Source organism: Macaca mulatta, chromosome 15, assembly GCF_049350105.2.
Source record: "Macaca mulatta isolate MMU2019108-1 chromosome 15, T2T-MMU8v2.0, whole genome shotgun sequence".
NCBI classification, from domain to species: Eukaryota; Metazoa; Chordata; class Mammalia; order Primates; family Cercopithecidae; genus Macaca; species Macaca mulatta.
The window spans coordinates 70,973,090-70,996,110 of record NC_133420.1 but is presented as its reverse complement, the minus strand read 5'-3'; the positions used below and the strand labels follow the sequence as shown (position 1 = coordinate 70,996,110).

The following is a 23,021-nucleotide window of genomic DNA, read 5'->3' as shown; positions in this document are numbered from 1 at the left end:
GCAGTGCACTGGGCAAGACTTTGGACTGCCCGAGGTCATTCTCTGGCTCCTGCTCTCTCCAGCAACACTAATATGGCAGACTAAAAGTGTTACAGAAACACTGGGGTGCTCAGTCTAGCTCCTGCTCTCATCGCACAGAAAGCCAATCACTGATACAACAGTATTGCCAAGTAAGAAGACTTTAATCAGGTGCTGCAGCTGAGGAGATGGGAGCTCAGTCTGAAATCTATCTCCCGGATTGACTAAAATTAGAGGTTTATATAGCAGGGAAGGAATGTAACAATGTGTGAGAAAACAGGAACTGAGGAGGGGCAAGGAAGCAATCATGAGGAGTGAGGGGCCTGGCATCTCATTGTCTGGATGTGGGTATTTGGTGAGTGTCAGTTCTTTGATACTTTATTTTTTTTTTCAGAGGCCTGAAGGTCATTTCCTGAGGAAGGAACTCAGAGAAGACAAATGTAAGTTTCAAGCTTTAAGATCAGAAGGGTCAATTTCTATGTTTATCTTAAAAACTATCCATGGGAATACTGGGTCAGTTTGGGAGAATTAACTCTCCCACCCCAACCCCAGCAGCCCTCAACCAATGACTGACGAGAATGGTGTATACAAGCTGCAGCTCCCTTGCCTCTTGTGAGGAAAAACCCTGCACTGACTCTCAGAATTATCCACTGGGATTAAGCTCCAGTTGTCCACTTAATGACACTTTTGATAATACATCCTTTATCAGCTGTCCTTCTTACCCTGTCTCAGTTTCCAGTTTACCTATAGATATTTCCTGGCATCTTTTCCAAAATAATCTAATCTATTTGCACTTGAATCTTGGTGTTGGGGTTCCCAAAGTCTGCTTCTTTGGAACCCAAACTAAGGCTATCAACATCATCTAAAATACAGATTTTCAGGAAGAGAAGGATTGGTGGACTTTGAGATCATCAGGCACTGAAGTGAACAGAAAAAGAGCTGGGCCACTCTCATTTGTTCCCAAATCATTACTACATCCACGTGTTCCTTAGTCCATCACTTATAGCTAGGGAGATGGTGTCACATGTTTGTCCGTGAACAGATACTATGCCAGTTCTAGGGAACAGGGATAATACAATGAACAAAATGGATACAATGCTCTGCCCTTATGGAAGTTATAGTCTAATAGCTGCCAAGAGATTTTTTAAAAAGAACCAAATGGATCTTCTAGAATGGAATAAGACATATCTGAAATGATTTTACAAATGTTATAGGTTTAACTGCAGGAGAAAGGATGAATGAATTTGAAGACAGATGAAAAGAAATCATTCGAGCTGAAGCAAATGGAGTAAAAATATATTTTTTAATGAACAGAGGCTCAGTAATTGTGGGACAACATCTGACATGTAATTAGAATATTAGAAGAAGAGAGAGAGAATGTGGCAGAATATTTACTTGAGGAAAATGATGGCAGAATTTCCAAATTTGAGAAAAAGTAATTTAACTTGTAGACCCAAGAAACTTGGCAAATTCCAAACAGGATAAATTTAAAGAAAATTACCATTAAGCAAGTCATCAGCAAACTGCTAAAAACCAGAGATAAAGCAGCCAAAGAAAAAAGACACATTGCCTATAGGAGAACAATTATCAGAAATAACCAAGCCAGAAGACAATGGAAAACCATCTTTAAAGTGCTTATAGGGTGAAGAAAGACCTGTCAACCTAGAATTTCATAACTAGTAAAAGTATCCTGAGTTATCCTGAATGAAGCCAAGTGAGTTATCTGCATCATTTGATCTGTGGAGGAACTTGTTTGGATAAGTTAGGCTACAACATGTGTCAGAGGGACTGCAGAGTATGATTGGGAGCCAGCCTGCCTGAGTCCAATTTCTGATTCCAGCTGTCACTAGCCAAGTGAACTTGGGCAAGTTCCTCAGTTTCTCTCTGCCTCACTTTCTCATCTCTAACATGAGGATAACAATAAGGTCCAACTCACATGGGTATTTCATGGATTAAGTGAATTATTTTATTTCCAACAGTCTGAGGATTTTCCCTGTATCTTTCTGTTGTTAATTTCTAGTGTAATGCCATTATGGTCCAAGAACATATTTTGTATAACTTCAATTCTTTTATCTTTATTTTTTAATTTTATTTTTGAGATGGAGCCTTGCTTTGTCGCCCAGGCTGGAGTGCAATGGCGTGATCTCCGCTCACTGCAACCTCCACCTCCAGGGTTCAAGCGATTCTCCTGCCTCAGCCTCCTGAGTAGCTGGGATTACAGGTGCCTGCCACCATGCACAGCTAATTTTTGTATTTTTTAGTAGAGACGGGGTTTCACCATATTGGTCAGGCTTGTCTTGAACTCCTGATGTCAGGTGATCCACTGCCTTGGCCTCCCAAAATGCTAGGATTACAGGCGTAAGCCACCACGCCTGGCCTGACTTTTTTTTTTTTAGACGGAATCTTGCTCTGTCTCCCAGGCTGGAGTGCAGTGGCATGATCTTGGCTCATTGCAAGCTCTGCATCCCGGGTTCATGCCATTCTCTTGCCTCAGCCTCCTAATTTTCTTTTGCATTTTTAGTAGAGATGGGGTTTCACCGTGTTAGCCAAGATGGTCTCAATTTCCTGACCTCATGATCCACCTGCCTCAGCCTCCCAAAGTGCTGGGATTACAGGCTTGAGCCATGACATCTGGCTGGCCCTGATTTTTTAAAATTATTTTTATTTATTCTTTTTTTTATAGACAGGGTCTCACCTTGTCACCCAGGCTGGAATGCAGTGGTATTATCACAGGTCACTGTTACCTCAAACTCCTGGGCTCAAGCAATCCTCCCACCTCCGCCTCCTAAGTAGCTGGAACTACAAGCACACACCAACATTCCCAACTAATTTTAAAAAATTTTATAGAGATGAGGTCTCACTTTGTCGTCCAGGTTGATCTCAAATTCCTTGTCTCAAGTGATCCTCTCACCTTGACCTCCCAAAGCACTAAGATTACAGGTGTAAGCCACTGTACCCAGCCACAAATTCTTTTATTTTATTTTTTCTTATTTTTCTTTATTTCCTTTGATACACACTATCAACACACAAATTCTTTTAAATTGTAAATGTCTGTTTAATGACTCAGGATATAGTTTATCTTGGTAAATATTTCCTATGCAGTTGAAAAGAATGTAGATTTTGTTGTTGGGTGGAGAGTTCTATAAATATCAACTAGATCCAGTTGATTGATGGTATTGTTCAGTTCTTCTAAATCCTTACTGATTTTCTGTCTGCTGGTTGTAGTACTAAGAGAGGAATGTGAACATCTCCAAAAAAAAATTTTTTTTTAAGTTTTCCTTTCTAACTCTGAGGTTTTGACATATAACCCAATTTTATGGTAAATACTGAAATAAAAATAACTAGGATTAACTCTAAGACTTAAAGGTATAAGACTATGGAAGTCTATCCCAAAGTATTTTCGCTACAATTATGTGTTAGATGTCAATGCTAGGAAACATAGAATGGGGTTGCGCTTTCTTCTACTAATGTATGCTGTGTTTTGATGTCCCCTTCATTTACAGACTATCAGAAGTCTTCTAAATGTGAGTAATCCACTTTGCCACTAAACAGGACAAAAAAATTATACACCAGCTCAGTTCGTCAAACAAACATTACTGCCACGAGATTGGTAATCTACACTATTTCAAAAAAATTTTAAATTTGTAGCTATTTGGGTTTTATACTCTCATGATATCATCTTATATGCAAATAAGTCATTAGGGAATTGAAAATTAATGTTTATTAAACTTTAAAAGATTGTTTTCAAACACTTCAGAAGTTTTCATTTATATCCAAATAATTATGTCAGGCTATAATTTACTGACTGAGTCCCATTTACTTTATTTTCAGATAGTATGAAAGCTATATTTGTTAAAAGCTTAAGGTGTTCAAGCATTAGTGACATAGAATAATCTCCATCCATTGCTTTCTAAATAAAGGAATTTTACGTTCTTTTTTCTGTTTCTATACTTGAACTTAAAGAAAATCTTGCCTTGCAATGCATAACATTCAAAGAAACTGTTAAAGTCTAGATGGTCTTAGAGTCAGAAGACAAGAATACCTTGTAGTTTCTTCAGGTAATTATTGATAACAAATTTAATTGATGTTTTAGGGGAGGAAGCGAGTTAAAGAGAGAGATAAGAAGATCTGACCAAAATATGGTTAATAGTTGAGAAGAGTTTCCAGCATGTAATAGACAAAGTAGATAAAAGAGTACTTGAATAAGAATGCAATATTTTATATCCTCAGAGCCAAAATAATATAGTTTGTCATTGTATCACCATCTTAAATAAATAATAGTTGAATAGACTTAGAATGATAAATACTTTCAAAGAAATAAAAGGCAGAACAATGGTATAATTTTCTGAATTGGAGTAACTTTGAAGCATATTTATAAGATCATATGCCATGAACTGATATTCACTTCTATGTTGTATAAAATATAAATACTTAACGGCAACACTTTCTCTTCTGCACCTTCAAAAGTACAACTTTTTATGCCATTAGAGTTCAGAACAGTAGCTTAAAGAGGAAATCTTTATAGTACTGGCCTCTACAGTATTAATATGCCTGTATTATGTGTATCTTAAAATAGCTCCTTTCTCCTCTTATGAGTAAAGGGACTCAATTATTACTATATGCATTCTCCTAAATCCAAGGGAGCCCCATTCTTTAACAATCTGCTCAGTGGACTTAGAAAACAAATAGAAAAGCTATACATTATTCATATATCTTGGCAGCACACTAAAGCCCTTAGAGCAAGTGATAAATGATCAGATGTCTCCCTCAAACCTTACCTGGTTTACTCTTTTGAAAAATCCAACCCTTGCTGTCTCCCACACAAAGCTCTTGGCCACTGGGTGAAATCCAAGCTGGGTAGTTGATCATGATAATTCCAGCGTGTCATGGGTAGCAGCATCTCTCAGAGTCCCACAAGCCAACTGCTTGAAACGAACCTGCAACAAACAAGATATTTCTCCGTTTTAATTGAAAAATAGTGAACTGTGTCCTAGGTCCAGGAGGCATCACAACTTAATAAGGGTATCATAAAGGAGTGTGTGAGGGACTATAAATGCCTCTCAAGATGCTGATAAACATTAAAACTGGAAGACTGAAGTCTATGTACTACAAAAGGTGTTTTTGCCAAGTGCATGTTCCTCTGCATGTTGTTATTGATCTACTAAGCCATCAGTTATTAATGAACATTATTGATATTAAAACTTATACATGCTATAGTATGTACCACCTCTTCTTCAGGTAGGTAACCAGTTGGGGTACTCAGAGAATTTTTCTACTTTACCTATAATATTCTCAGGGTAACTGGGGAATGGGTTGCAACAGGGCAACACCCATGAGCATTTAGAGCAAAATCCACAAGATTGCTGATCAAGGACAATTTCCATTGTGATTTCTGATGCTCCATTCAATGTCAACATTCCTTATATAAATGTTGGGTCACCTCTCTAGGATAATGTGTGAGAAACAACTTTGAGGGACATATGTAAGGTGTTGCAAATTGAGCAGCTACCATTATTGATACCAACATACAGACTGTAAGACAGTAACCAATGTAAATGCATCGTAGCCAGAGTCTGTACACAAAGGAATGACCAGACTCAAGAAAGTAATTAAACAGCTAATTTGGGGGCAATGTACCACATATTTAATGATTCAGTTGTTTGTGTCCATGAGTAAATATGGCATTTAAACTTAATTAGCATGTTTGACTTTCATTCATACAGAGAAAACCTATGTATAATCAGTAACCTTTATTGGACTGTTACCTGACACATAAGCAACACTTCAATACACGATTAGGATGATACTAATGAACAAAATTGCTCATTGGTCTTCCCAGGATAGCTCTTAAAAACTATTAGATTTTTTATAACTATAACAACCATATTTAGTAAGACATATAGAGAAGCAAATTTATTACTGTTATTTTCTAAGTAGTGCACAGAAAGGGCTTAGAGGTTATTCTAAGTGTGTAGGGGGACTTGTGAATAACTACATTCTGAAAGTTCATGGACACAGGTGCAGAAACTGATTTTAACAAGCAACACAATAATAAATCCTCATGCACCTGTGATTAGAGCTGCGTGGATTCCCAGAAGTCAGTGTGCAGACTTTGTTAAAAGGCACAACAGTATGATATCCTATTATGCCATTTCAGCCAGAATGCTAAGATGACAAAGGGTTCAAGTTGAACACATGCCTTGCACTAGAATGCAGAACTTCAAAATAACTCCTTAAACAAAGAGGTGTGTATGTGACACTAAATGACCATACTGCAATTCAAAGCAGGAGCGTTATGTTGATGCTATTTGATACCCATAAATACCCACACCCCCTCAACACACACAAATCTAAAAGTTTTGTATTTGTTGATCCAAGTTGTGGTACTTATTAACCTACAACCTTAGTCAACTTCTAGATGCAAACTGTTTTTATTCATGCCAATATTTTTTTTACTTCCTATCTTCTCTGAAGATCTTCTGGAAATTATATAACTGATCTTATAAAACAAACCTGTTTTCATGAATGGTAAAGCCTTTTTGATCTTTTGGCAGCCATGAAGGATATTAAAAGAAGCTGTATACTAGTGGACCATATGACAGGGAAGAGTTTATAAACATAATTTCTAAGCTTCCAAACTGGCTTTTAAGTGAGAAATTTTTGAAAGCTACTTGCTTTGGAAGCTCCCGTCTGTGACTTAGTGCCACTTCTCATACTTGGGTTCTGCCACTTATTATAAAAAAGTGAAAATAAGTCAGTATAACTACTTGCTTTATAAAATGGCTTTATTTTATTACACAGAAATGATGCTATTTCTCCCTCCTCAGAAGGGGTAAGTTTTGTGTATTTTCTTTTCAGCAGTGATGATTTTCTACTGATCTTTGTTCATTTATTTATTCATTAGCCCTCTTATTCATTCCACAAATTTTATTTGAGTACCTCTATGGTGCCAGGCATGGGATTTGGTGCTACAGGTACAAAACAAAAAGACATACATTCTCTTCATGAAAAGATTATCACTGATTCTATTCTGATTTAACATTTTCTTGTAACCAAGAAAGGCAGCAACATTACATCCAATCAAGATAATTAGCCTTACCTTATGAACAATCTGCTATGTGACCAGAGCTGGGAAATTTATGAGGTTTGTCAGTGAGTAAAGCACTACAGGCCAAGGGAAAATCTACAATATAGAAGGATCAATTCACATAGCTAATGCCTGTGAGGTTGTTATTCGATGTGATAGCTTTGTGTCACTCTCATATCTTCTTCCACAACCTCATGTAGCTGAGTTAAAATGAATCAGATAATCCAACCAATTAGGTTTTGATAGTACAATAACATCTACGGCATCAAACACAAGAGTCACTGCCTTCCAACTGTTGTGTAAGGAATCGCAATACAATCCTGTGTGCTCTGCATCACATCCAAGTTAACAGACTTTTGTGTGTGGGAGGTAGGGGGAGATGCTATTGCACAAGTTGCTTTACACAGTTTTTGTATGATTATTCCATTTGTTTTCTGTAAAAGGAGATACAAAATTAAATGCATGTATTCTCCTTGAAGAGAAGTCTATGAGGGGTCATAAGAAGTACCAATTCCATGACTTTGGTTTGAAACTGTATCCTGTCACCAACTTTCATTATGAAAAAATACACTTCAAATAATTTTTCACTTATCTCTCTCCAAATATGTAATTAATGAGAATACAATTAAAACAAAAGGTAGGAATAATTATTATTTAAAATGCTCTTAGATAGTAAGTGACTTTTTAAAATAAAATCAATATGATTTCCAAAAGATTTAATTATTTTATGTTTTGAAACTGCTATTATGGGGATGTGTAGTATGAAAACAAGCTATTTTCTTCAATGCTTTCATTATTTTTGAGAAACTTATTCTTTTAAAAATGAATTCTGGGCTAGGTGCAGTGGCTCACACCTGTAATCCCAGCACTTAGGGAGCCTAAGGCGGGCAGATCACGAGGTCAAGAGATTGAAACCACCCTGCTCAACATGGTGAAACCCCACCTCTACTAAAAAAAAAAAAAAAAAAAAAAACACACACACACACACACAATTATCTGGGAGTGGTGGTGCATGCCTGTAATCCCAGCTACTCAGGAAGCTGAGGCAGAAGAATCACTTGAAGGTGGGAGGCTGAGGTTGCAGTGAGCCAAGATCATGCCACTGCACTGCAGCCTGGGCAACAAGAGCAAAACTCTCTCTCTCAAAAAAAAAAAAAAAAAATTCAGAGTGAATATATTTTCTTGTATGTAAATTATACCTCAATAATGTTGATTTAAATGTTCTAAAATGAATTTTTGACAATATGCAAAGAGGTTCCAAATAGGGCCATGGTATACAGAAGTGATTGATAAATCACTGTTATACATTAATTTAAAGCAAAACAAGACCAAAATAAAATTTGGAAAACAAAGGAGAAGAAATTCTAACACGTACAAACCCTGTTTGCCTGTTTGGTGGTCTGGCCCTAAGTGCTCTGTGATTGAATTTTGGTATTCTTTGTCTTTCCTTATGCACACCACTACTACTACCCTTTTAGTTTACCTTATTGCTTTGAAGAAAGCTTTCCAAAGGATCCCCTTAGCACTTAGGCACTCATGTTATAGGCTATTGATTTGCACTTGTTGACAAGTTGTTTTTTATATGTTATCTCAGCTTCATCTTCCCCATGGAGACATGTCGCATAGCCCTCTAGGTGGCCAACAGAACTAGAAGAGTACTCAGCATTCAATGAGTTCAGTGCATTTGTTAAATGATTGCTTGCTCTTGGTATATTTTGCAAGCTTTGTGTCTAAGTCACTCATTTTCCCACACTAACACAGAGAATATAATAATCAAGAATGTACAAACAGGTAGATTATCAATAATCAAAGTTATGAGGCTTTCTACCTTAGAAATGTCAAATTTAGCCTTTTCTGTCAGTAATTTTAGGGAAAGGGTAGGTTTGGCCATTTTTTATTCACAAAATTATTGCTTCTAAATTCTTTTTTTAAATTCATTTAGTCTGATGAAAAGGTCAAAAAGTACTTCTCAGCAGGCAGAGGTCATTAACAACCACCACTAATACTTGTAAATGTTGCTATCTATTTTATATGTAGTTTCTTTTTAATGGTCTCCTAAACTATGGGAAGTTTGTACTATAATAATGCCCACTTTATGGTGATGAAAATAAGAATCAGAAAGTTTAAGTTACTCACCCAAGGATATACAGCCTTTGAAAAATGGAGCTGTGATTTCAATGCAGTTAATTGATAGTGCTGTACTGTATTAACTCAATTAATAATAAGTTCCTAGAGATTGGATTTGAAAGATCCACTCAATTTATAGATGAAAAGCTTAGTCCCAGGGAAGTAAAGTGACATATTAGAGGCTACTCAGATCTCAATAGGGTCTGGATAAGCATTTAAACCCATGATGCTCCTGTCTTTCCAATACACCTCTTTCTTACCCAGCTTACTCAGCATGGTTTCCAAACAACTTTATAGATTTCCAATTCACTTGATTTTTTTTAAAAATGGTGTTTCTGGTAGGTTTTATTTCATAAAGAAGATACCAAAGCCAACAAACAAAATAACAGGATTTTGAGATACACAGTTTTAAATGAATTTAATTTTGAAAGCAAGAGATGCCCTTTCTCTCTCTCATTTTTCTAATGAAAAAAAAAAATCATAGACACAAAGAGAAGACTGTTGATAGACTATGACAAAACCCCTGATTAGATTAAAGTATGAATAGCACATCAGTGTTTTGCTGATGACCATTTTGTATGTGTAGCTACATTATTAGTATTCACAAGCTGGAAATAATCTTGCAAAATACTCATTTTATATCATTTTCATTTCAGAACCCAGCAGGAAGCCCTTCAAGTGACATAAAGCAAGATCTAAGGTAATGTTATCAATCACTGAGAACGCAGTGCCTGATACACAAACACAATTCTCAATGTTTTGGTCTTTGCTCAAAGATGCCTAATTCTGAATTTATTATGATCTAGAAACTTTACCAATTAAAATAGGCCACATTCTTGTTTTCATTTTCTTAAAACGAGGCATCAATTTGTCACATTCCCAGATTTTCCAGTTGAAACTTGCCTCTGTCCTTTTTCCTTCCTTTCCTTAGTGTTTGTATCCCGTCCCCCCTCCTTTCTTCTTTCTTCCTTTTCTTCCTCCATTGTCTTTTTTCTTCCTCTCTTCCATCCCTCTTTCCCTTCCTTTTCACCTTCTTCATTCCAATAATATTTAAATATGTGTTAAGTTCTATGCAATATGCTGGTCTCAGAGGACAAGGCAAGACACTTAGTTCCTGCTCAAGTATTGCTTGTAGTCTAGTAGTGTGTGAACAAAGAAGTAAACCAACAAATTCTGGAAGAAGAGTAGAGGTCCAACCTGCATTGAACATGTCAGAACATGTCAGCTTTGAGTAGAAAATAATTCATAAATTGATCTTGATCGGTTTGGCTTGGCCTGGTCAACTTAGAACTCACAAACAAAATATAATTATCATCAGGCAGTTTCCAAATACTTCACATACTCTGAGTTTTCTACAATCTAGAGAGGGATCTTGTAAATTCTCAAAGCTCACAAACTGGAATGCCTCAGAGTCAAGTGTATCTCTTAAATATAAATATAGTGTGGCTGACTTTGACAAGGAGCCAGAGAGCCACCAATGATGAGCTGAAGAAAGTAAGCTTAGCCTAAGGATATTACAAACAACATTTGAAACACCATTTTGCCAGAAAGAACACATTTTTGGACTGGTTTTGGTCCTTGGCCACCAGTTTGAGATCCTCCTTTATAACTATTGAGGAGTCACCACCCACTGCTCTCTAGATATAGTATAGGTCCTGTTTCCACTGCCTTCGGCACAATCCATGACAGGTTAAAACAACAACAACAACAACAACAACAACAAAACAAACAAACAAACAAACCAGAAACTTCTCCCTGGAAATCCTTTCTAGTGGGGAAAAAACAAAAACAACTTCTGAATTAGCTCATCAAAATTATGAGAGTGTTGTTGATTCATTAATTCTGGGGCATTGTCCAAGAACAATGGACAATAAATGTGCTTTCTAACACAATAAATGCTCTGTATGTCATTTGTCTTATCAATTTGCTTTTGATTTCCCATATCAAGAATAAAGCCAGGTGAACCCATTTCTTTCTCTATTTCTAATTGTCCAAGAACAATGCCCCAGAATTAATGAATCACCACGTCTGGAGTGAGACTGGAGATTCTGAAGATGACACTTCCCTAGATTACACTTAGACACACTCATGTTTAAGAACTATTCTTCTACAACAAAGTCATTTTTTAATTTTTTCAGTATTTTTCCACAACTTTTAATGAAAAATATTTATTTGTCTTTGAGTTTCAGATAGCCTATTTTGGGGGAAAATTGATTCTTCCATGAATTGCATAAAGTGAGAAATGGCCTTTCAATTCTACACAAGAATATCATCCCTAAGACACATAATCATCAGATTTCCCAAGGTCTAAATGAAAGAAAGAATGTTAAAGACAGCTAGAAAGAAAGGGCAGGTCACCTACAAATGAGACCCAATCAGGCTAACTGTGGACCTCTCAGCTGAAACCCTATAAGTGAGAAGAGATGGGCGGCCTATATTCAACATTCTTAAAGAAAAAATCTTCAACCAAGAATTCTATGTCCAGTCAAACTAAGCTTCCTCAGTGAAGGAGAAATAAAATTCTTTTCAGATAAGCATATATAGAGGGAGTTCCTTACCACCAAACCTACCTTATAAGAAATCTTGAAAGGAGCACTAAATGTAGAAAGGAAAGACTTACCAGCTAAGACAAAAACACACTTAAACACACAGACCAGTGTCCCTATAAAGTAGCCATACAAACAAGTCAATGGAATCAAGTTTTTGTTGGTGTAAGGCAGACTGTGCCTAAAATGGGAAATAAGAAATGATGGAGGGTAAGTGGTCTCATCAGGACTTACGTTTCATGAAGAAGAAACTATCATCTCTCTATAGAGCCACCCTCAAGAACAGTGCCACCACACGAGTTTGACAGCAATACCATTTCCTGATGGGATGCAGTTAGCATATTTGAGACATACAACCCCTTTTAGGCTGGGATCAGTGGCTCACACCTTTAATCCCAGCATTTTGGGAGGCCAAGGCAGGTGGATTACTTGAGTTTAGGAGTTCGAGATCAGCCTGGGCAACATGGCGAAACCCTATCTCTATAAAAAATTAGCCAGGCCTGGTGGCACATGCGTGTTGTCCCAGCCACTCATGAGGCTGAGTTGGGAGGATCACCTGAACCCAGGAAGTTGAGGCTGTAGTGAGCACTGATCACACCACTGTACTTCAACCTGGGCAACTGAGTGAGAACTTGTCTCAAAAAAAAAAAAAAATTATAACCCCTTTCAGCAGGGTCATGGTAGTAGGGATGAATCAAAAGTAACACCATATTCTAAAGAAGAGAGATGGGAAAATAGTATTTGGTAAGTACACATTGAGAATTAGTGTGTCACATTGTACACTTTACATACATGTTCTCGTTTAATCTTCATTAAAAACCTGGGGACAGGTACTACTTCCATTTTGCAATCGAAAGGCATGGGGTCAGAAAAGATAAGTAACTTGCCTAAGGTCTAAAAGATATAAGGGAGAATTAAGATTTAAACTTATGACTTGTTAATTGTATAGGTCCTACACTTTCTAACACAATAAATGCTCTGTATGTCATTTGTCTTATCAATTTGCTTTTGATTTCCCACATCAAGAATAAAGCCAGGTGAACCCATTTCTTTCTCTGTTTCTAATACTTCCTTCTCCTAAACACTATATTCCACTTTATCCCAATATCAGGTATATAGAGACAAAATACAAGAGAGACAATGTCATGGACAGCTTGTGTGTGTATGTGTGTGAATATTTTATTTTTTTGTTTTTATTTTGACTTTCCATAAACCAACATGCTCCTCTTCCTACTAATTCTCTGATTTTTATTAGGAAGTTGTTGCTGAGGATAGTCTTGGAGGGAAAGAAAGGCCTTCTTTCTACTGCAGCCTAGAATGAGAGTGGGTTGGAGGTGACCTAACTCAACTAACATGACCTAAATATGAAAGCATGAGGGAGTGACACAAAGATTTTCTAAACTGTAGTTATATATAAAATTGACCCTTAAACAACATGTGGATTAGGAGCACCAACATCCTTGTGCAGTTAAAAATTTGTGTACAATATTTGACTCCCCCAAAACTTAACTACTAGCAGCCTACTCTTGATCGGAAGCCTTATTGGTAACATAATGTGCTCTATTTATTAAATACTGTAATCCTACAATAAATTAATCTAAAGAAAAGAAAATGTTATTAAGCAAACCATGAGGAAGAAAAATATATTTACTCTTTATTAAGTGGAAGTGGGTTATCATAAAGGTCTTCATCTTCATTGTCTTCATGTTGAGTAGGCTAAGGAGGAGGAAGGGAAAGGGTTGGTCTTGCTGTCTCAGGGGTGGCAGAGGAGGAAGAGGTAGAGGAGATGGGAGAGGAGGCAGGAGAACCAACACACTGGGCATAACTTTTACTGACAAAAATCCACATGTAAGTGGACCTAAGCAGTTCAAACCTGTGTTGTTCAAGGGTCACCTGTGTATGTGTGTGTATGTACATATATATTTACATTATACACACATTTTTAAGGATAGACACATAACAATGACAGCTAAAGCACTACGTTTTCCTGCAATATGATCTAGGTGTACAAGCTTCTTTATTCCTGTCCATATGCCTGTTTTGTGAGATGTGAATCTCCTTCTGATGAATTCTTTTTCTGCTTATGACAGCCAGAGTCATTTTCCAATATTTATAACAAAAAATCCTTACTGATACAGAAATTTGTTCTTTGAAAATTTTAAATAATTAAAAAATTTAAAATTTATATATAAAATGCATAATTTTAAAAATATACTTCACCTGGCAGATAAATAGCTACATATGTATAATTTGCATAATTACTTACATTATATACATGTATACTGATTTATAAATATATACATGATATGTATATATATGTAATTAATTATTGTACAATTTACATAGAGTGAAACATAAGATTTTATGTATACACTCGGATCAGTTTTAATAAATCAGTATATCCCTGAATCCAACACTTCAATCAGGATATAGAATATTTCTGCACCCCAGAAAACTTCCTCATATCTCTTCCTGTCAATACACACATTTCACAGGCAATTAGTATTCTGGCTTTAAAATATTTGTTTCATCTGTTCTTGAACTTTATATAAATGGAATTATATAGTACACACATTTGTATAAGTCTTTTGTTGGATATATGTTTTCATTTCCCTTGGATAAATACCTAAAAGTAAACTTGCTGGGTCTTAGTTTAGATCTATGTTTAACTATATTAGAAATTTTACCCAAACAATTCAAATTAATAGAAACCCTACTGGCACCCAGCTCAGGGACTAACTGAAAGTAGCATGGAGTATGTCAAAGAGAATAACAAAAAATAAAACATGAAAAACAAAATGTGAATAAATAAATTGTAGCTGAGGTTATAATGCCTCTAGTAAAGTTAGCAATAAGATGTAAAGTCTTTATCAGTTATTTTAGAAAATACCTTAATTCTATTACTTATCAATGTTCTAGGAGGAATTTGGCAAATGACTTGAAGATATAATGGAATAGCCAGAGCAACTTTACAATAAAGATACATTAAATTGAAAGAGATTTGCTTCGTACAAGAGCAGTTGATGTAACCATATTAACCGTATTAATAAACTAAAAAATAAAAACCATATAATCATCTCAATTGACATACAAGAAGCATTTGACAAAATTCAACATCAATTGCTCATAAAAACTTTAAACAAACTAGGACTAGAAAGAAATTTCTTCAGCTTGATCAAGGATATCTGCAAAAACCTGGAGTTAAGATTATACTTAATGATGAAAGTCTGAATGCTTTCTTATTAAGTACAGAAAAAGGCAAGGATGTCAGCTCCCATCACTTCTGTTCAACATGGTCCTGGAGGTTCTATCCAGTTCAGTATGGCAAGAAATAAAAGGCACCCAAAGTAGAAATAAAAATGTAAAAACTGTCTTTATTTGCAGATGATTGTCTAAGTAAAAATGTATTGGAATCTACACAAAAAGTACTAGAACTGATTAATATGTGGATTTAGTAAGGCTACAGAATATAAAAATTACATACAAAAACCAATTGTATTTTTATAGTCTAGCAACAAAACATTAGACATTGAAATTTACACAAAAACATCCCCAATAATATAAAATTAAATGAAATACATGGGGATGAATCTTTCACAACATATATACAAGATCTGTACACTGAAAGCTATAACACATTGCTGAGAGAAATTAAAGACCAAATGAATGTACAGATACACCACGTTCATGGGTTAGAAAACCCATTATTGTTGATGTCAATTTATCCAAAACTGACTAATCACAATCCCAACAGAATTTTTTAAAGAAATTACATACTGATTCTAATTTTTCTTTTTCTTGAGATGGAGTTTCACTCTGTCTCCCAGGCTGTAATGTGGTGTTGTGATCCTAGCTCACTGCAAACTCCACCTCCCAGTTTCAAGTGATTCTCCCGCCTCAGCCTCTCTAGTAGCTGGGACTACAGGCATGTGCCACCATGCCCAACTAATTTTTTTGTTTTTAGTAGAGAGAGGGTTTCACCGTGTTGGCCAGGCTGGTCTTGAACTCCTGACCTCCAGTGATCCACCTATAGCCTCTCAAAGTGCTGGGATTACAGGCATGAGTCACTGTACTTGACCTGATTCTAAAATTTATTTGCAAATGCAAAGAACCTAGAATAGCACCGCCCCACACCCCTGCCAGACTTTGGAAGTTAAGAAAAAAATTCAGAGAATTAATAATACCTTATTTCAAGACTTTTTAGAAAATGACATTTATCAAGTTTTCAAGTATGGTTTTGTGTCCAAACAGACAACTAAATGAATGGAACAAAACAGAGACCAGAAGTAGACCCACATATAGTTGGACAACTGATTTTCAACAAACATACAAATATAATTCAGTGGAGAAAGGGAAGTCACTTCAACCAATGGAGCTGGAACAATTGGTAACATAAAAAAATAAAAAGAAGCAAAATAATTTTAATTCCTACCTTGCACTATGTGATATAGAAAAATTAACTCAAAGACCATAGACTGCCTTAGTCCATTCAGGCTACTATAACAAAATACCTTAGACTGAGTAATTTATAAGCAACAGAAATTGCCATTTATAATGCTGGATGTTGGGAAGTCCTAGATCAAGGAGTGAGCAGATTTACAGATGGGGTCTTCTTGCTGCAACCTCACATGATGAAAGGGGTAAACAAGCTCTCTTAAGCCTCTTTTATAAAGCACTAATCCCACTCATGAGGGTAGAGCCTTTATGACTTAATTACCTTCCAGAGGCCACATCTTGTAATACTATCACATTGGAAATTTTCGACATATGAATTTTGGGAAAGCAGGTACATTCAAACCATATCATAGACCTCAAACTAGAACATCTTTTGAAGAAAACAAAGGAGAAAAGCTTTATGTCTTTGGGTTAGGTGAAGATTTATTAGGTACTACATCAAAAAAATCCATTAAAAATTGATAAATTAGATTTAATTAAAATTTAAAACGTTTTGCATTGTGAAAACCAAATTTAAGAGAATGAAAAGTCACACACAAGGGGAAAATATACGCAAATTACATAAAAAACTCATGTATAAAATACCTAAAGAACTCTCAAAACTTAATAATATAAAGAACAAACCAATTTTAAAAAAAAGGTAAAAGAGTTGAATTCACACTTCACCAAAGAAGCTACATGGATGGCACATCAGCACATGAAATGATGCTCAATGTGATTGGTTCTTAGGGAAAAGCAAATAAAAACCACCACGAGATACTACCACACAGCTATTAGATTAGATAAGATTAAAAAGGCTTACCTTACCAAGTGTTGGCAAGGGTGCGGAGGAAGCTAAACTTTTATACAGTGCTGGTAGGAGTGTAATATGATACAATCATTTTGGAGAGTAGTTTCATGTTTCTTAAAATGTTAAACATACACAACTATAAAATCCACCCACTCAAATTCTAGGTATTTACTCACAAGAAATGAACATATGTACATACAAACACTTGTACACAGTTGTTCCTAGATACATTTTTGACATTTTCCTAAAGCTGAAAACTACTCAAACATCCACCAACATGTGAGTGGGTAAACAAATAGTGTTATATCCATGGAACAGAATTATACTGTGCAATAAAAAGGAATGGACTAATGGCACATGCAACACATCAGTGAATCACAAAATAATTATGCTGCATGAAAGAAGCCAGATTCTCCTGCAGCCCCCCAAAAAGAATGTACACTCTTCAATTCCATTTATATAAAACGCTAGAAAATAAAAATTCAAATTAATTATGATTACAGAAAGCAGTTCAGTGTTTGCCTGAGGGCGCAAAGAGGAAGCAGGAAGGAGAAACTTAAAAGACACAAGAAAACTTGTGAGGGTGATGGATATGTTCATTATTTTGACTGCAATGATGGTTTCATGGGTATATTCATGTATCAAGACATAAAAGTGTACACTTTATGTGTACTTTATTATATGTCCATTATAGGTAAATAAAGCTGATTTAAATAAACAAATGGGATATAAGTATAAAGTTTAATTTGAAAATTTCTTTAAAGTTAAATATCTTCTATCTGTAGTAATTTACAAAGAAACATTGCCCCAAATCTGATCAGGGCAAAACTTTTTTGAGCAGAGAAACTCATATTCTTTTAAGAGGAAATTTTAATGCTGATAAAATGCTAAGCAATTTTAAATAAAGTTCAACAATACTAAGGCTTCTTCTGAAATTAGCTAACCCATTTATTGGTTATTAGTCAAGTATCTATGTTCTTTAGCTAGATGTTTTAGATGTTTTCTTTCTTTTTTTTGTATCCAGATACCAATAATTGTCTAGTCAATCTTTTTACTTCGAAATTGTCCTTACCGAGAAAGAATATTTCAATTGGCCAGCTTAGCCCTCTCTTTTTGCAAACTTTGAAATAAAACTTTGACATAAACTCAAATTTTTCTAAATTTTTATTTGAAAATTGTGAATCATTTAAATAAAAATGAGAGGGAGAGAAGGAAGGGAGTAATAGAGGATGATCAAAGAAAATAAGAAAATGATTACTGGAAATCAAATTATTAAAATTTTGCAGAAAAAATGAAAATTTAACAAAGTAAAATGATTATGATTAAATTTTTTAAATAATGATAAAATTGCAAAAAAGCTAAATGAGAGGATTTCAGTCATAAACATCAATACGCATAGAGTACTATGTAGTTTTATAAGGTTTTATTCTGATTAAGGGACTAGTAGATTTACAAAATCATTAGATTGGGTTCAAATAAGTCTTTATCCCTTCTAACAAAAATGTATTTCTACCCTTATACAAGACAGAGTGCAATTATTATAATTCTGAGAAAATTTTAAGAGTTTTATTAGCATATCAACATGAAATAAAATCAGTAGTGGCTTATTATCATTGCTGTTTCCATTTAAAATAACCGTTTATATCACTCTCAACCCAAATGAGATTTCACAGCAGAAATCACCTTGTGCCTTTATTCTTAATCAGAGCTCTGCTGTGTCAGGAAAAAAGGAAAACTTGACCTTCTTGTTTTTAATGACCCAAGGGTAGTTATTTATTACATTAAATGTCATGAAAACCCACAAAATACAAAGGATTTCAGGCTGAGACAATATATCATCCCCACTTTCATACAAACTGATTAATAGTCCAGGTACCAAGCAAAATACCAAAAGAGAATAATCCTGACACATGTTTCAACAACTGATGACGAAACTTTGCTGAATAAAAGTTTAATCACTCATTTCCTATATTGTACAGACAGTTTTGTAATGAGACTACATAATTACAATTGAGAGGATTTATATCCTTAGCTAATACATAATTATATCTGGAAGCATAACCACTATATTAGGAAATTGAATTATTTCAAAAGAATGCTTTTCACACTCACAGTATTCAGGGAACTATTTAATGAGAGGGGTCTCTGGGCTCCTGCTAACACACTCAAATTCTTAGGTGCAATTTCGGAAAGATCCAAAGGACACAGAGAAAGGGTACTTTGTGTTAGAATAGTTCAGACAAAAGGACCGTATATAATATTTTATACAGAAGCTTTTGCTAAGTTTCAACTCTACAGGATTCCTTAAATTTGGAAAATGGTTGACTGTGCCCCTTTTTTAATCTAGGGCGATTCAAATTCTTGAAGTTCTATGTGTAAAGATTAGAAGAAATTGAAATCTTTCAATCACTGTCATCCCTGTCTGTAAGACAGCCCATTCTTAGATTGTTAGGCAGAGAGGCTGGATGCTCTCAGAATCACCCTCAAACTTATTCTGTATCAAATTCTATTTTGAAGAAAGTTGCTTCTCAACTTCAAGCTTTTAAATGAAATTAGCATCAAGTAATAAATTCTTTCCCTAATGCAAACTAGAAATGGGAGAATGTAAGGAGTGCCAATGAATATTAACTAGAAGTCCTATCCACATTATTAGTTAGCTTCATGGTACTTTGTATGTGCCTGTGAAGGGTTCTTGTTTGAAGAGGGCCTTAAAATGTTCATAGACAGACTTAGTTGCTCAACACCTTGAGAATTTCAAACACTGTGACCAGTGAGAATTGATTTTTGATCTTTTTAAGTCCTATAACATGATTGGGGCATGAAATACTACACTTAAATGCAGCTGGATCCATGGTTAGGGTAAGCAAAAAGTTGATCAATAAATCCACAAATTTTTCGATTTGAAACCCAAGATAAAGTTTTAGAAATCAGAGTCAGTAAATTTTAGAGCAGAAAAGGAGCTTAATCATGTACTCTAACGCCTTCTTTCCACCCGTCTCCCGCTCCTTCTTCAAGAAGTAATTGAGTTCCTCTGTGTTCAAGGCACTGAGTTTATTTTACAGATAAAAAGAAACTGACGGCCTAAATATAAAACAGTTTCTCCAAAGCACTTTGCCAGAGCTAGGCTTTCGTTGATGACCATCACAAAATCAACCTGACAGCTCTTTGCTCCATCATGTCATTTCACATTAAAAATTTGTATTCACATACATAGTGGAAACAATGGCAAAGATTAAAAAATGAGGCCGGGCGTGGTGGCTCACGCCTGTAATCCCAGCACTTTGGGAGGCCAAGGCAGGCGGATCACGAGGTCAGGAGATCGAGACCATCCTGGCTAACACGGTGAAACCCCATCTCTATTAAAAATACAAAAAAAATTAGCCAAGCGTGGTGACGGGCGCCTGTAGTCCCAGCTACTCAGGAGGCTGAGGCAGGAGAACAGAGTGAATCTGGGAGGCGGAGCTTGCAGTGAGCGGAGATAGCACCACTGCACTCCAGCCTGAGTGAGAGAGCGAGACTCCGTCTCAAACAAAACAAAACAAAACAAAACAAAAAACCAAAATGAAAATATGAAACATTTCAGGAGTATGGAATACTTTATTATATTCTAATAATTCCCAAACGATCACTGGTAACACAATTAGAGATGGATAAAAAAAGAGACACACTCGCCTGTAATCCCAGCACTCTGGGAAGCTGAGGCGGGAGGATTACAAGGTCAGGAATTCAAGACGAGCCTGCCCAAAATGGTGAAACCCCGTCTCTACTAAAAATACCAAAAATTTAGCCAGGTGAGGTGGCAGGCGCCTGTAATCTCAGCTACGGCTAAGGCAGAGAATTTCTTGAACCCAGAGGCAGAGGTTGCAATGAGCGGAGATCACGCTACTGCACTCCAGTCTGGGCTACAGAAGGCCACTCTGTCTCGAAAAAAAAAAAGAGACACACTCTTGGTCAGATGTGGAGTGACTTTCTATAGGACAAATATTTATATCCTAAACTTGTTCCCTGTGCCTCATCTTTATTTATGGAAGCATTCTAGCTGACCAGCTGTTTTTACTGATGGAATGCAAATTATTTTTGTCACTTGAAATATTATATTCATATTATCTAGGTTTTAACAAAAAGAAGGGCTGCTTAGTGAAAGATTTTTAAAGTATTGGTAGATGATTTACTAGTTAAGATTATCTCATCAATGGGATCCAAGTGGAATGTGGCACTCCCAGCATACATGAGAACATCCACTGTAATTTAGCAAGAAAATACCAGAACTTCATTTATATATTCAAATTTTATCATTTTCTAATTTCTATTTCATATATGTTTATTGGAGTAAAAACTATGAATATGACATTCAAAGTACATAATTCTTAGTACTGGGTATAATAATAGTGTAAGATTTGTGAATATGCAAATTAGTTTATGGGTTGAATCGTAGGCTCCAGGAGCAGATCTTCTGAGTTTCAAATTTAAAAGTGGCTCTGCCAATGATCACTTACCTATGTGATTGTTAGCCAAGCCTCTAAATCTTTCTTTCCCTCAAGTTTCTCATTTACCAATACAGATAATCATATAAAATATTTCTCACTTTATAGAATTGTCATAAACTTTAAATGAGCAAATACATATGAAGCATTTAGTACAGCACTTATCATATATTAATAATAAGCAGCCAATAAATGTTAGTTATAAAAACAATTAAATATATGTTAATACATGTATATATAAATATTTTGAAAACAGTACCAAAACTTGTTTTAAATTTTAATGATTGTATATTGTATTTCATTTACAATGAAATATATAGTGAGGAGATATGTATTTCATTATATACTCATCAAAATAAAATAAAAAAACTACAGATGAAGACAAACAGATAAGGCAATATGTATTTATGTAAAAATTGAAGATTACTATATGCCAGCTCTGGGTTGAGATTTGAGGGAACTCAAAATTATTAAGACACTGACCTTGGCTTTTAAAGGATTTAAGATATTGTAGGAAGTAGGGAACAGAGGCAAAGAAGTGGAATCTGGAAAAGTACATAGCTAATTTGAAAAATTGTGGAAACTTCTATAATACAGGTCCAATTACAAAGAAGTTACAAAAAAGGCCATGTAAAATTGAGTTGTTTTAGGATGTCAAGCAAGTCTCCAGAGAAGAACCAGCATTTAAACTTGGACTAAAGGACAAGTCACATTTATGAAACCAATATACACAGAGAGTCTAAGCAGAAGAGATCAAGGAGACATTAACAAATACACACAAACTAAGTATATAAGATTGTAGAAGAGGGTATAATTCATATTGAGAAGTTCCAAGAAGGCCTTTCAGATACACATTTAATGTGACACCAGGATGATTAGTAAAAATTAGGATGAGGGACGTTTAAGCACCCTTATCTGCTAGCCATCTGAAAATACAGAAAGCTCACTCCCCATTTTGCTTCAGTAATTGCCAAAAGTCCCTTGCATCAGTTGACTACATGCTACATGCACTATGCTAACTTGGCTATTTCACCTACATGACAATATATATCCTTCATTACCCTTATGTTGAAGATATTAACTCTCTTTTTCTTAGAAAAATTAAGTTCTTAGAAATATATTCTTTTGTACTATATTAATGTATTCCAATTATGTTTCCTATGTTACACAGGATAATGTGAAATTTTGAGGTCTGAAGATTCGGCTCAACTATTCTTGAAGCATGAATTATAAAGATGCATTCAGCATGTGATGCATTTTGTCAGCATGAGTTCCATATATATTTGTGAGAAAAGAGAGATGTAATTTTCATGAGGGAGCTGAAATTCTAGATTGACCTTTCCTTATTTATCTCAGTCTGGAGAGCTAGAAGAAAAGTTTTTGATGAAGATTTCTCCCTAATTTGTGTCAAACAATAATGTCCAAAAAAAAAAAACAAATAAAAATCTTATAAATGTGACTGAAAAATGTTTCTACCTTAGATTAAACATGTTGCTTTGTAACTTTATTAGTGA

General features: G+C 35.3%; 1 protein-coding gene across 1 annotated transcript in view; it reads right to left on the bottom strand.

Annotated features, from left to right (window-relative positions):
* The window catches only part of LINGO2 (leucine rich repeat and Ig domain containing 2), a 743,357-nt gene that overhangs the window by 326,847 nt on the left and 393,489 nt on the right, over positions 1-23,021 (bottom strand). The window contains exon 5 of the mRNA XM_015117575.3: positions 4,797-4,955. The gene's annotated coding sequence lies outside the window, so the exon portion shown is untranslated. The remainder of the gene's footprint in view (positions 1-4,796; positions 4,956-23,021) is intronic.